This window comes from Delphinapterus leucas, chromosome 11, assembly GCF_059928025.1.
Source record: "Delphinapterus leucas isolate spDelLeu-1000000601 "Yukka" chromosome 11, BTC_Dleu_Yukka2, whole genome shotgun sequence".
NCBI lineage: Eukaryota > Metazoa > Chordata > Mammalia > Artiodactyla > Monodontidae > Delphinapterus > Delphinapterus leucas.
This window is the reverse complement of record NC_143139.1, coordinates 76,099,794-76,112,928: the sequence shown is the minus strand read 5'-3', so window position 1 is coordinate 76,112,928 and position 13,135 is coordinate 76,099,794. Positions and strand designations below refer to the sequence as shown.

General features: G+C 40.9%; 1 protein-coding gene across 13 annotated transcripts in view; it reads right to left on the bottom strand.

Annotated features, from left to right (window-relative positions):
• Positions 1-530: 530 nt before the first annotated feature.
• CRADD (CARD and death domain containing adaptor protein) overlaps positions 531-13,135 on the bottom strand; it is a 234,604-nt gene continuing 221,999 nt past the window's right edge. For 8 of the 13 annotated variants that reach the window (XR_016395021.1, XR_016395011.1, XR_016395015.1 and 5 more), the window contains one exon: positions 531-13,135. This exon is cut by the window's right edge. The gene's annotated coding sequence lies outside the window, so the exon portion shown is untranslated. The other 5 variants (XR_016395018.1, XR_016395019.1, XR_016395022.1 and 2 more) reach the window with 3 other exon arrangements.

Below are 13,135 nucleotides of genomic sequence, written 5' to 3'. Positions count from 1 at the left end.
TTCTTAGGGCATCCCCAAGCCTGGCAACCCCTGGGCAACCCCCCAGAGGCTGGAGAAGGCCGTAGCTCAGAGAGCAAAGAGTTCCAAGTGGTCAGATTACAACAGGAATGTCAGGCCTCTGTGAGGGGGAAGGTTACTTCTGCAGGGGGTGAGGGGAAGGGTGGATTATAATATTTTTCTCTCGTTATCACATCTTTGCCTCTTATCTGCTATATCCCCACAGTGACAGTGTGCGTGGGGTTGGTGGGGTGGAGTGGGGAATACTCGCCCTTTCTTATGTTCCTTTGGCGCTATTTGAGAGTGAAGCTTACAACAGAAGGAGTGATGGCCAAGGCTCCCCAGATGACACTGAGGTCAATCACTGCTGACAGTTAATACCTAGTTAAAACCTGGTCTCCAAGCCGGATAGCCTTCCAGTCGGCTGGTGTCTGAACAAACACAGCAGGCACTTAAAGGTCACGGGGTTGCATGAGGTCAGCAGGGCCCGACCTTCTGAAAGGTGTGGTCATCTCCCCTCCACGCTGAGAACGTTTTTAAACGACTCCAGAAGCTACAGCTCCTCTTCCCCAAGGCACTGCCAGGGCCTGCAGCCAGGCCCTGCCGTTTCTGAGTGGCGTGGTCCAGGCCGGGCTTTCTGCTCTCCCTGCTGGAGGCCCGCCATCCTTATTGAGTGTATTTCCAAGAAAGCAGTTGACAGGCTTGGCAGTGCTATTCCTGGAAATGTTCAATAGGCCATCTTCTGGCAGGGGCCGCTGCTGACGGACGGGTCGGAAGGGGAGACCACGTGCTCAGCGCCATCTCCACCCTGGCCTATTCCCAGGTGCCTCCGAGCAACAGCCGTCCCCAAATACCACGGGCTGTCAGCTGTGGGGGGTGCTGCGGGCCTCTGCGGGCCTCGCTTCCTCCCTGGCAGGGCAGCTGCCAGCGAGCTTGCTGCTAAATGAAGACAGGCGTCCTGTGACTATAAATTATAACACACAGCAGCTCCAGCTGATGCACTGCCTGTCCCGCAGGAAACTCCACAGGGGACACTTGCCCGCTGCCAAAGGGCACTCTAGACAGTGGCTTCAGCTCTTGTGGCAGCCTTGGGAGAGAGGCCAAGCCTGTCGCTGGGCAGAGGAGCCCTGGCAACTCCCGGAGGTTGGAACTTCCGTCTGATGTGGGGCGCAGTCCCGACCTTGGCTTTTCTGCCTCTGCACTATTGACCTTTAGGGCCAGATACTTCTTTGTGGGAGTAGTCTGTGCACCGTCGGATGTATAGCAGCATCCTTGGCTTCCGCCTACTGGATGCCAGTAGCACCTGTATCTGTGCCCTCCTCCGCCAGTTGTGTCAACCAAAAATACCTCCAGACATTTCCAAATGTCCCCTGAGAGGTAAAGTTGCCGTTGGTTGAGATCCACTGGTATACAGGAAAGGAGAAGGGGGCCTTTTCAGGGTGATGCCAGAAAGAGACAGACAGAATCGCAGAATTTGGTCTCCATTTGAGCTGTGTGATGCCAGGCAAGTCAGAGAAACCTTGGGCCTCAGTTTTCTTATCTCTAAAATGGAAAGAAACAGAAGGGCAAACGAAGGGAATGGGGAGATCAGTTGAGATAATGCATGGTAGGCACTTTGATAGGTATTAAAGCACCACAGAGAACATCATAGTAGTAGATAGCCGGATGCTTGAATCCTTCCCTACCTCAAAGGGTCTGGCTCCCTTTGAAAGGAAAAAATAGCTGAACATTTATAAAATTCCCAAGACTCTTAAAAAAGAAACAAATACTTTAGAAAGCTTTTCTCTTTATTATTATTTTTTCTTCTGAATTCAAACAAGGTTAAGTATGCTATGACTGCCTGAGGTTAATGAACATGATTTTTTCTTATTTTCCTTGAAAGAGGTTTTGTATCTTTTCTTTTTTTTACCAACACCCTAGAAATTGCACCCCTCCAGTGAAAGAACAGAAAGTAAGAATGGGAGGGTCCTTCTATTTTCTTCATAAAATTAGTACCTTTTTCTTTATAATTTATAACAAAACCAATAAATGAAACCCCACAGCCCTATAGAAAGACACTGTTGCTTTAAATGAGCTTTGCTGTTATATAATTCTCTGGCTGACTTCACCCAGCCAGCTTTCAAGGAACTGTAAAGAAATCTTTAAACACTAATATTTCTCTTATTCACACTGGCAGGAAAACACAAAGGAAATGGACAACATGAACTACCTCAATGGTAAAAAGCGAAGAGCCAAGTCCTTGACAACAGGGCTACATATGCCACCCCTACTCCCTTGCACCGGCCCTAGTCTTGGGGTCCTTGTCAAGCTCCAGGCAGCCATGGCCCTTCCTTTGTGGCTGTTGCCCATTGGAAGATCCAAGGCCACACGTGCTTTGGGAAACAAGATACTGTAATTAATCAAAGAAAACAGAAACAGCTTCTTTTCCATAATGGGCCCATCGAAGGGCTTTTCTAGGAAAACCCCGATCAAGCTGTTCCTTCTATTTACCTAAAGGCTAACAGCCAAGGGACAGGGTTGGAGGGGTGTGTGAGGACGTATCCATGGAAGTTTATTCCCAAATAGTCCCTTCCCAGAAAAAGACTTCATTGTGCTAACTCAAACCGCTGAGCATCAGCTAACAGCAGGGGCCCCATGGAAGAAATCAAGTCTCCTCTTTCTGAGGCATCACTGATCCTGTATCGACCCAAGAACTCACCTTCTTCTACAGAATTATTCTGATCAGAGAGGATTCCCAGAGGGGACCTGGGAAGTGAGACTCTGAACCAAACTAATGAGGAAGTGTCAGAAAAGGCAGCCAAGCAGCACTGTTGTAAAAACAACTCTTACCACATGCTTACCTTGTTAGAAGTAAACACAGTGTAATTCTGGCACAGTGGTTCCCCCTTACCCGGGAGGGATACATTTCAAGACCCCCCAGGGGATGCCTGAAACCTCGGATAATACTATATTTATATACTATAGATAATATGCTTTTTCCTACACGTAAATACCTGTAAGAAAGTTTTGTTTTTAAATTAGGCACAGGAAGAGAATATCCCAATTGCCAGCATCACTACCCTTGTGCTTTGGGGCCATTATTAAGTAAAAGAAAAGTTACTTGAACACAAGCACTGTGATGCTATGACAATTGATCTGATAACCAAGACACTTACTAAGTGACTAACAGGTGGGATGCGCTGGACAAAGGGATGATTCTCGTCCCAGGCAGGATGGAGCTGGAAGATGCAAGATTTCACCACGTGACTCAAAATGGCATGCAATTTAAAGCTTATGAGTTGTTTATTTCTGGGATTTTGCATTTAACATGTTCAGACTGAGGTTGTCTGTGGGTAACTGAAACCATGAAAAGCAAAAGCATGGATAAGGGAGGGGTTACTGTGCTAGGTAAAGACAGGTAGGGTTGGGACTAGGGTGAGGAGGGTGAGGCATCACCTCTGGTGCAAAATTTAAAGATACCAAATAAACCCAGCCATCAAATAAATAATATAAATAACATTTTAATGCAATATTAAAAAAATCAAAATTAATGTCAAAACTTCATGATGAACAAAATATCAAAATTTAAAGACAGGATCTGGTTTCACAAGTATTGTGTGTTCCTGGTGACCAGCACTTGACTTTGAATGGACTCATAGGTCTCGGTGAAGCAGGGTAACCAAAGGAGCCAGGATTCAGAGTCAGAGACAGAAGATCAGCCTATGGCTATGTGGCTTTCAGCATATTCCCAGCCTCTCTGAGTTCTGGTTCTCATTTGTAGAGTGGGCTTAATATTGGCCTCACCTGCCTCACAGGGGTTGTTAGGACCAAATAAGGTCTTGTTCACGAGAGCATTTGATAAACTGTTTATCTTTGAAAAGATAAACAAAGTAACCTAAGGCATCCTTGAAATGGATAACAGAAAGTATAATAATAATACTGGTAATTGTAGTAGAAAGTGATATGGGACATACTTGGGGAGGGAAGGAGAGAAAAGGCAGGAGAGAAGAAAAGGGTGGAGAGGTAGGGTAGGCTGTGTGCTGGGAAGTGGGAGGAGCCCTGATTCCAGATTCTGACCTGAATTCAAGTCTCTGCTCAGCTATTTACAATTTGCAGAGCTTCGGCCCATTTTCCAGCCTCTCTGAGCCTCAATTTTCTCATTCTTAAAATGGGGACAATAATGGATTGACCATGTGAAATAATGTGTGCACAGCACCCAGTATGGTCTGGTACAAACTAGGTGTTAACCCCTTTCACCACACACACACACACACACACACACCTCCCTGCGTGCTTACACCCACACCCCAGAGTGAAGAGTAAAGAAAGGGTAAGAAGGAGAGAAACAGGAGAGGAAGGAAGAATATAAGCCAAGATTGGAGGAGGTAAGAGAATAGAATAGAGAGGGGGAAAAGAGAGAGGAAAGGAAGGAGGAAGGAAAGGAAGAGAAGAAAGTGGGGACACTCAGTAGATACAGATGATTTTACTACTTTTTTTCCTTTAACCTTCCTACTAGCTTTATAAGTGATTGATCAGTAGATTGCTTGCTGTCCTAAGCTGAGAGCTCTCATAGGCAAGTCAGTTCAAGTTTCCTAGGAAACACCCATGGAAAGAATCAAGCTCAACAACATATTTAAGATTTACCTGTGATGACACACATACCTCTGATTCTTTTGTTTTACCTGATGTAGAATATTTTAGAACATACCTCCATTTACATATCCATTCTCTCAAGGGTAGACATTTAAGTTGTTTAAGGGCGCTTCGATTGTAACAGTAATACTTCATTTCTTAAGTTGGGTGGAAGGTATGGAGAAGTTCAATATACTAGTTTCTTGTTTTCTATGTCTGAAACAGTTGAGCTCATCTAGAACTCCTACTGATTTGGTCAAACTTCCAGGCTTTGCTCTTCAGTTCAAGACAGGTGGGATTTCTGGGGGTGGATGAAGCACATTCACATGAAGGGTCTAAGTAGAGTGGGCATATTGCCAGAGTCTGCCCAGCAGCCACACTGCCACACAGGGGGACCATGCGCCTAGTGGCTCTGCCTGTCCAGGGGAGTGAAGGTCAAGCCACACTGACTGAGATGCAGCTAGAAGGCCTGCAGCTTCCCAGACAGACACCGCTACCTGAGATCTTTCCCTGCCTGGAAGCCCAAGGCCAGGCCCCACAGGCAGTTCCAGACCCAGTGCTGGAACTCTGTGGAAGCCTTGGATGAGAGATGCTGAAGGGAAAACAGTTTTCTCCACTAACATCTGAGCTCCTCTGAATCAAATCTCTGTACCTTTCATAATGGAACAAAGGGGGAAAATGTTTGTAAGCATGGGGGGCTGACAGTCACAACTGATCCCCTACAAGTCAGTCTGTGCATTTCCTTCCTAAGGAACTGGAGACATAAGAAGTGCCAGGAATCCAAAAGAATAAATCTTCTGGAAACTGTTCCTGTTTGCCTTTGGAATGTCTTGATCCTTCAGTAGATTTGTTTCTTAGAGGCTGTTTGCTTTGGCTACAATCAAAATTGGTCTGCATTCCCCAGCATCCACCTGCTCTGTGGGGTGATTGTCTTCCCTCAAGCAGCTATGAGGGCTGAGTACCTGCCTCCAACAGACAGCCTGTTACATGGACAATCCACTAAATCATGACTTGGGGCTGGGATCTAGGGCAGGGACTAGGGTGAGGCAAGTGAGTTGTTCACCTTGGACACAAAGGTTAAGAAGACATCCAAAAACTCAGAAATTGAGATAAGTAATATTTTAATGAAACATTTAAAAAAATCAAAATTAATGCAAAAAAATCCATGATGAACAAAATATCAATATTTCAAATAAAGATGGGGTCTATGCAGAATTAAAGGAGCAGTAAAGAGTTTTACAGACAAGCAAAAGCTAAAAGAGTTCACCACCACTAAACCAGCCTTATAAGAAATGTTAAATGGAGTTCATTAAGTAGAAAAGAAAAGGCCACAATCGTCTTAGAAATAAGACAATTATGAAAGAAAATATCTCACTGGTAAAAGCAAACAATCTACTGATCAATCACTTATAAAGCTAGTAGGACGGTTAAAGGAAAAAAAGTAGTAAAATCATCTATATCTATAATAAGTGAAGAAAGACACAAAATTAAAACATGTAAAATGTCAAAAACATAAAATGTGGTGAGGGGTTAAAAGTTAAAATTATATGGCTGTTATAATGTGTTCAAGCTTAAGAGATTGTCAACTTAAAAAATATATATATATACACACATACATACACACACACACACACACACACCCCTATCTCTTAGTAACCACAAACCAAAAACCTATAATAGATACACAAAAAGTAAAGAGAAAGGAGTCAAAACATAACACTAAAGACAGTCATCAAACCACAAAGGAAGAGAGCAAGAGAAGAAAGAAACAAAGAAGAACTAAAAAACAATCAGAAAACAAAATGGCAATAAGTACCAACCTATCAATAATTACTTTAAATGTAAATGGACTAAATGCTCCAATTAAAAGACACAGAGTAGCTGAATGGTTTAAAAAAAACAAACCCAAGATCCATATATATGCTGCTTACAAGAGACTCACTTCAGATCTAAAGACATACACAGGGTGAGGAAATAGAAAAATACATTCCAAGAAAATGGAAATGAAAAGAAAGCCGGGGTAACAATACTTACATCAGATAAAACAGATTTTTAAACAAAGACTCTAAAAAGAGACAAAGAAGGGCACTACATAATGATAAAGGGATCAATCCAACAAGAAGACATAACACTTATAAATATATATGCATCCAACATAAGAACATACATACATAAAGCAAATATTAAAAAGGGAGAAATTAATAGTAACACAATTATAGTAGGGGACTTTAACACTCCACTTACATCAATGGACAGGTCATCCAGACAAGGAAACATTGGCCTTAAATGACATGTTAGATCAGATGGACTTAATATATATATGGAACATTCCATCCAAAAGCAGCAGAATACACATTCTTATCAAGTGCACATGGAACACTCTCAAGGATAGGTCACATGCTAGGCCACAAAACAAGGCTCCATAAATTTAAGAAGGCTGAAATCATATCATCTTTTCTGACCACAATGGTATGAGACTAGAAATTAACTACCAGATAAAAACTGGAAAAAACATAAACACATGGAGTCTAAACTATACTAAAAAACCAATGGCTCACTGAAGAACTCAGAGGAAATAAAAAAATACCTTGAGACAATGAAAATGGAAGCTCATTGTAAAATCTATGGGATGCAGCATAAACAGTTATAAGAGAGAAGTTTATATTGATACAGGCCTACCTCAGGAAACAAACAAACAAAAAATCTCAAATAAACAACCTAACCTTACATCTAAAGGAACTAGAAAAAGAAAAAAAAATTAAGTTAGGTGAAGGAAAGAAATAATAAAGATGAGAGCAGAAAAAAATGAAATAGAGACTAAAAAAAATAATTAAAAAATATCACTGAAACTAACAGATGGTTCTTTGAAAAGATAAACAAAATTGATAAACCTCAGCCAGACTTATCAAAAAAGAGAGAGAGAGAGAGAGAGAGGGCCCAATCAATAAAATCAGAACTGAGAAAGAAGTTACAACAGATATCACAGAAATACAGAGGATCATAAGAAATTATTATGAACAATTATATGCCAACAAATTGGACAATCAAGAAGAAATGCATAAATTCCTAGAAGCATACAATCCTCCAAGACTGAATCAGAATGAAATAAAACAGCTGACCAGACCAATTACCAGTAATGAAATCTAACTAGTAATAAAGAAAAACACTCAACAGAAGTCCAGCATGAGATGGCTTCACAAGCAAATTCTACCAAACATTTAAAGATTAGTTAACACCTATCCTTCTCAAACTATTCCAAAAAATTGAAGAGGAAGGAATGCTTCCAAACTTATTCTGCAAGGCCAGCATCACCCTGAATGCAAAACCAGACTAAGACACCACAAAAAAAGAGAAAATTACAGGCCTATATCACTGATAAATATGAAGGCAAAAATTCTCAACAAAATATTAGCAAACAGAATTCCTTTAAAAGGATCATACCACATGATCAAGTGGGATTTATCCCAGGGATGCAAGGATGGCTCAATGTCTGCAAATCAATTAATATGATATACCACATTAACAAAATGAAAGATAAAAGTCATATGATCACCTCAATAGATGCAGAAAAAGCTTTTTGACAAACACTCTTAACAAAGTGTATATAGAGGGAACATACCTTAACAGAATAAAGACCATATATGACAAATCCATGGCCAACATCATACTCAATGGTGAAAAACTGAAAGCATTTCCTCTAAGGTCAGGAACAAGATAAAGATGCCAACTCTCACCACTTTTATTCAAACTAGTATCAGAAGTTCAAGCCACCAAAATCAGAGAAAAAAAGAAATAAAAGGCATCTAAGTTAAGTAAAACTGTCACTGTTTGCAGATGACATGATACTTTATTGAGAAAACTAAAGACTCCATCAAAAAACTATTAGAACTAATAAGTGAATTCAGTAAAGTTGCAGGATACAAAATTAATATACAGAAATCTGTTGCATTTCTATACATTAATAATGAACTATCAGAAAGAGAAATTAAGAAAACAATCTGATTTACAGTGCGTCAAAAAGAATAAGATACATAGGAGGAAGTCTAACTAAGGAGGTGAAAGCCTGTACTCTGAAAAGTATAAGACATTGATGAAAGAAACTGAAGATGACACAGACAAATGGAAAGATACCTTGCTCACGGATTGGAAGAATTAATATTGCATACCACCCAAGGCAATCTACAGATTTAATGCAATCCCTATCAAACTACCAATGGCATTTTTCACAGAACTAAAACTAATAATCCTAAAATTTGTATGGAATCACTAAAGACCGTGAATAGCCAAAGCAATCTTGAGAAAGAAGAACAAAGCTGGAGGTTATATGCTCATGATTTCAAACTATACTTCAAGGCTACAGTAATCAAAACAGTATGGTACTGGCACCAAAAGGACACATATATCAGTGAAACAGAATTGACATTCCAGAGATAAACCAATGCTAATATGGTCAATTAATATGTGACAAAGGAGGCAAAAAAATGTTGAAGACAGCCTCTTCAATACATGATGCTGGAAAAACTAGACAGCTACATGCAAAGGAATAAAACTGGACCACTTTCTCACACCATGTAAGAAAATAAACTCAAAATGGATTAAAGACTTGAATTTAAGATCTGAAACCATAAAAATTCTAGAAGAAAATGTAAGCAGCACACTCTTTGACATCAGTCTTAGCAATATTTTTTGGATCTGTCTCCTCAGGCAAGGGAAACAAAAGCAAAAGTAAACAAATGGGGTTACATCAAACTAAAAAGCTTTTACACAGCAAAGGAAACCATCAGCAAACAAAAGGCAGCCTACTGAATGGGAGAAGGTATTTGCAAATGACATATCCAATAAGGGGTTAATATCCAAAATACATAAAGAACTCACACAACTCAATATCAAAAAAACCAAACAATCTGATTTAAAAATGGGCAGAGGACCTGAATAGACATTTTTCCAAAGAAGACATACAAATGGCCAACAGACACATGAAAAGATGTTCGATGTCACTCATCATCAGGGAAACACACATCAAAACCACAATGAGATATCACCTTAGAACGATCAGAATGGCTATCAGCAAAAAGACAACAAACAACAAGTGTTGATGGTGATGCGGAGAAAAGAGAACTCTCATGCACTGTTGGTGGGATTGTCAACTGATGCAGCCACTGTGGAAAGCAGCATGGAGTTTCCTCAAAAAATTAAAAAGAGAACTATGATAGGATGCAGCAATTTCACTTCTGGGTGTTTTCTCTGAAGAAAACAAAAACACTAATTTGAAAAGATATATGCACCCCTACATTCACTGCAGCATTATTTATAATAGCAAAGATATGAAAACAACCCAAGTGCCCATCAATAGATGAATGGATAAAGAAGGTGTGGTATATATATACAATGGAATATTATTCAGCCATAAAGAAGAATGAAATCTTGCCATTTGTAACAACTTGGTTGGATCCAGAGGGTATTACGCTAAGTGAAATAAGTCAGACAGAGAAAAGCAATTACCATATGATATCAATTAAAAGTGGAATGTAAAAACAAAACAAATGAAAACAGATTCATAAATACAAAGAAGAAATAAATGGGTGTTTGCCAGAGGGGTGGAGGATAGAGGGTGGGCAAAACAGATGAGGGAATTAAGATGTACAAACTTCCAGTTATAAAATAAATAAGTCAATGACTTTATATGGGGACAGATGGTTGTAGATTTATGTTGGTGATCATTTTGTAATGTATTTAAATGTCAAATTACTTTGTTGCACACCTGAAAGTAACATAATATTGTGTATCAACTATATTTCAATTAAATAAATAAAAATTTAAAAATAAAATAAAATGCAGGTAGTCTAACTATAGAACCTACCTCCTTAGCAACTATCCTCTAAAGATATTATGTCCTTGTGCACACTGCTGTATTTAAAATAGATAACCAACAAGGACCTACTGTATAGCACTGGGAAAAAAAAAAAAGAGTATAGCTCTATGCTAAGCAGTATGGATGTATAAAAAAGAAGAATAAAATACTATCCCTGGTCTCAAAAAATAAAAAATAAAATAAAGATATTATATCTTCCTACTTAATAGAAGTTTCCATTAAAAATAAAATTTTAAATGCAATATTTTTAAAAAATCAAATTTGATGCAAAAAAGTACATGATAAACAAAATATCAATATTTCAAATAAAGAGGGGTCCACGCAAAAGCTCCTGAGTTGAACGCAACTGGGAAGTGCGAGGATCAGCCTTTCCTTTGTGAATCCTGGTATCACCATGGCAGGTCAGGGAAGGAAATGTTCCCTCATCCCAGAAACATGAATCTATCCCACAGCAGGATGGCAGGGTCCAACCTGTACCGACTAAAGCAAGCCACAACCCCACGCCATGGACCCAGGCACAGCTTCAGGCCTCTTCCTCCCTCCAAGCCGCTCAGCCTCCCACCCCTTCCCCTCCAGGACAATTCAGCCTCTGCCATACATGGATCTATATACATGTTTAATCATATATGGTACATACCATGTATAATCATGCATTAACTATTTACTCCAGAGGTCTCCGGTGGACTGCTGGAGGTCATCTTATTTAGCTCAGTTTTGTTGTTGTTGTTTTTTTTTTCAATTAATTACTTAAAAATTGGGAGAGCCTCACCAAAAAGTCCAAATTTCTAGCCTATCTCTAAAAAGCCAAATTTCGGGCTTCCCTTGTGGCACAGTGGTTAAGAATCCTCCTGCCAATGCAGGGGACACAGATTCAAGCCCTGGTCCGGGAAGATTCCACAGGCCGTGGAGCAACTAAGCTCATGAGTCACAACTACTGAAGCCCAAGCACCTAGATCCTGTGCTCCGCAACAAGAGAAGCTACCGCAATGAGAAGCCCATGCACCGCAACGAAGAGTAGCCCCCCTTGCCGCAACTAGAGAAAGCCCGCTCACAGCAGCGAAGACCCAACACAGACAAAAATACATAAAAATAAAAAATAAATTAATTTTTTAAAAAAAGCCAAATTTCCAGCTTGAAAAATCTGTAAAAATCCAAATGTTTGGCAACTGATAACAACAATAATAATAATTTCCATTATTGAGAATATATTAAATGCTGAGCTCAGTGCTCAGTACTTTAGATATTTTTTCTCTTTTAACTGTCATAGCAATTCTGTACTTACCACACGCATTTTACAGATAATGAACCTGAGGCTCAGAACTCTTAAATAACTTGTCCCAAATCACACAGCTAATAAGCAGCCCGACCAGATTCAAACCAGGGGAGTTTGACTCTAAAGCTCGATCTCTCATTCTTCTGTATCTTCCACCGTCCTGGGGGCATGGACTAAACTACCGTTTTTCAAAAGTGTTCCAAGAAGCCTAAAAGGCCCTGTGTGAGTATTAAGGGGGTGGGGTGCCCCCAGCCCCACCAGGAGGCTGGCTCAGGTCCCAGGGCTCCTGCTTTTATCGGAACAGTTCCTTTTTTTCTTTTTTTTTTTTAACCATTTGATATATTGGAGTCCGGTTCAAGAATTCTTTGAGGAAAGAGAATTCCACTGCTCAGAAACAAAACCAAAACAAAGCAGCAAACCCAAATTGTCTTTTTATCTCTTCTCCACATACTATGATTTCCTGGATCATCAGGAAAACTTCCTCCTTCTCCCATTCCCAACCTACCAGATCTCGCTCCATGTTATCGCATCACTCTGGTTCTGCCTTTGAGCATTTGGGTGCTCGTTGGGCCACCTCTTACAAATGGTGAATGGCCAAGTATCCAGTGACTTAGGAGCCATGGAGCCATGGACCTTCCTCACAGACCTGCTGTGGGCAGACAGGGGCAGTCTAAAACTGTGCTGAGGTCAACACAGGGTGGACCAGGCTGATGGGGTGAGGGCAGCAGAAGCTAAAATCCACTGAGCCTGGTAGAGAGGCTGTCCCCTTGCTTCTCTTAGGTCTTTTATGGGTCATCATGAATTTCAGTCCTGTCATGGCTGTCTGTGAATTGAGGGTATTCTTTTTTTTGTGTGTGTGGCATGCGGGCCTCTCATTGTTGTGGCCTCTCCCGTTGCAGAGCACAGGCTCCGGACGCGCAGGCTCAGAGGCCATAGCTCACGGACCCAGCCGCTCCGCGGCATGTGGGATCTTCCCAAACCGGGGCACGAAGCCGTGTCCCCTGCATCGGCAGGCGGACTCTCAACCACTGCGCTACCAGGGAAGCCCGAGGGTGTTCTTTATGCAGTGTCAGGACAGGTGGCCTCAACGACTATACAGGGTAGTGAAAAGAGCCCTGGCAGAACCAGAGCTGAGCTCTCTCAGTGCGTGGCGCTTTATGACCTTGGACATATATAAAATGTGCATTGTTTCTCTCTGTGTACCTCACCCAACAGTCCTAGGGACACACGGCGACTACTTTCAAAAGCATAAAGTGACATAAGAATGGATATTGTGTTTTAATTACATGTACATGGTCTGATCAAGAAACTCAAGAAAAAGTGGGAGCTTCCAGATCCTCTTTGAAGACAGGATGCTGGAGCTAGCCTTGCCAATGTGATTT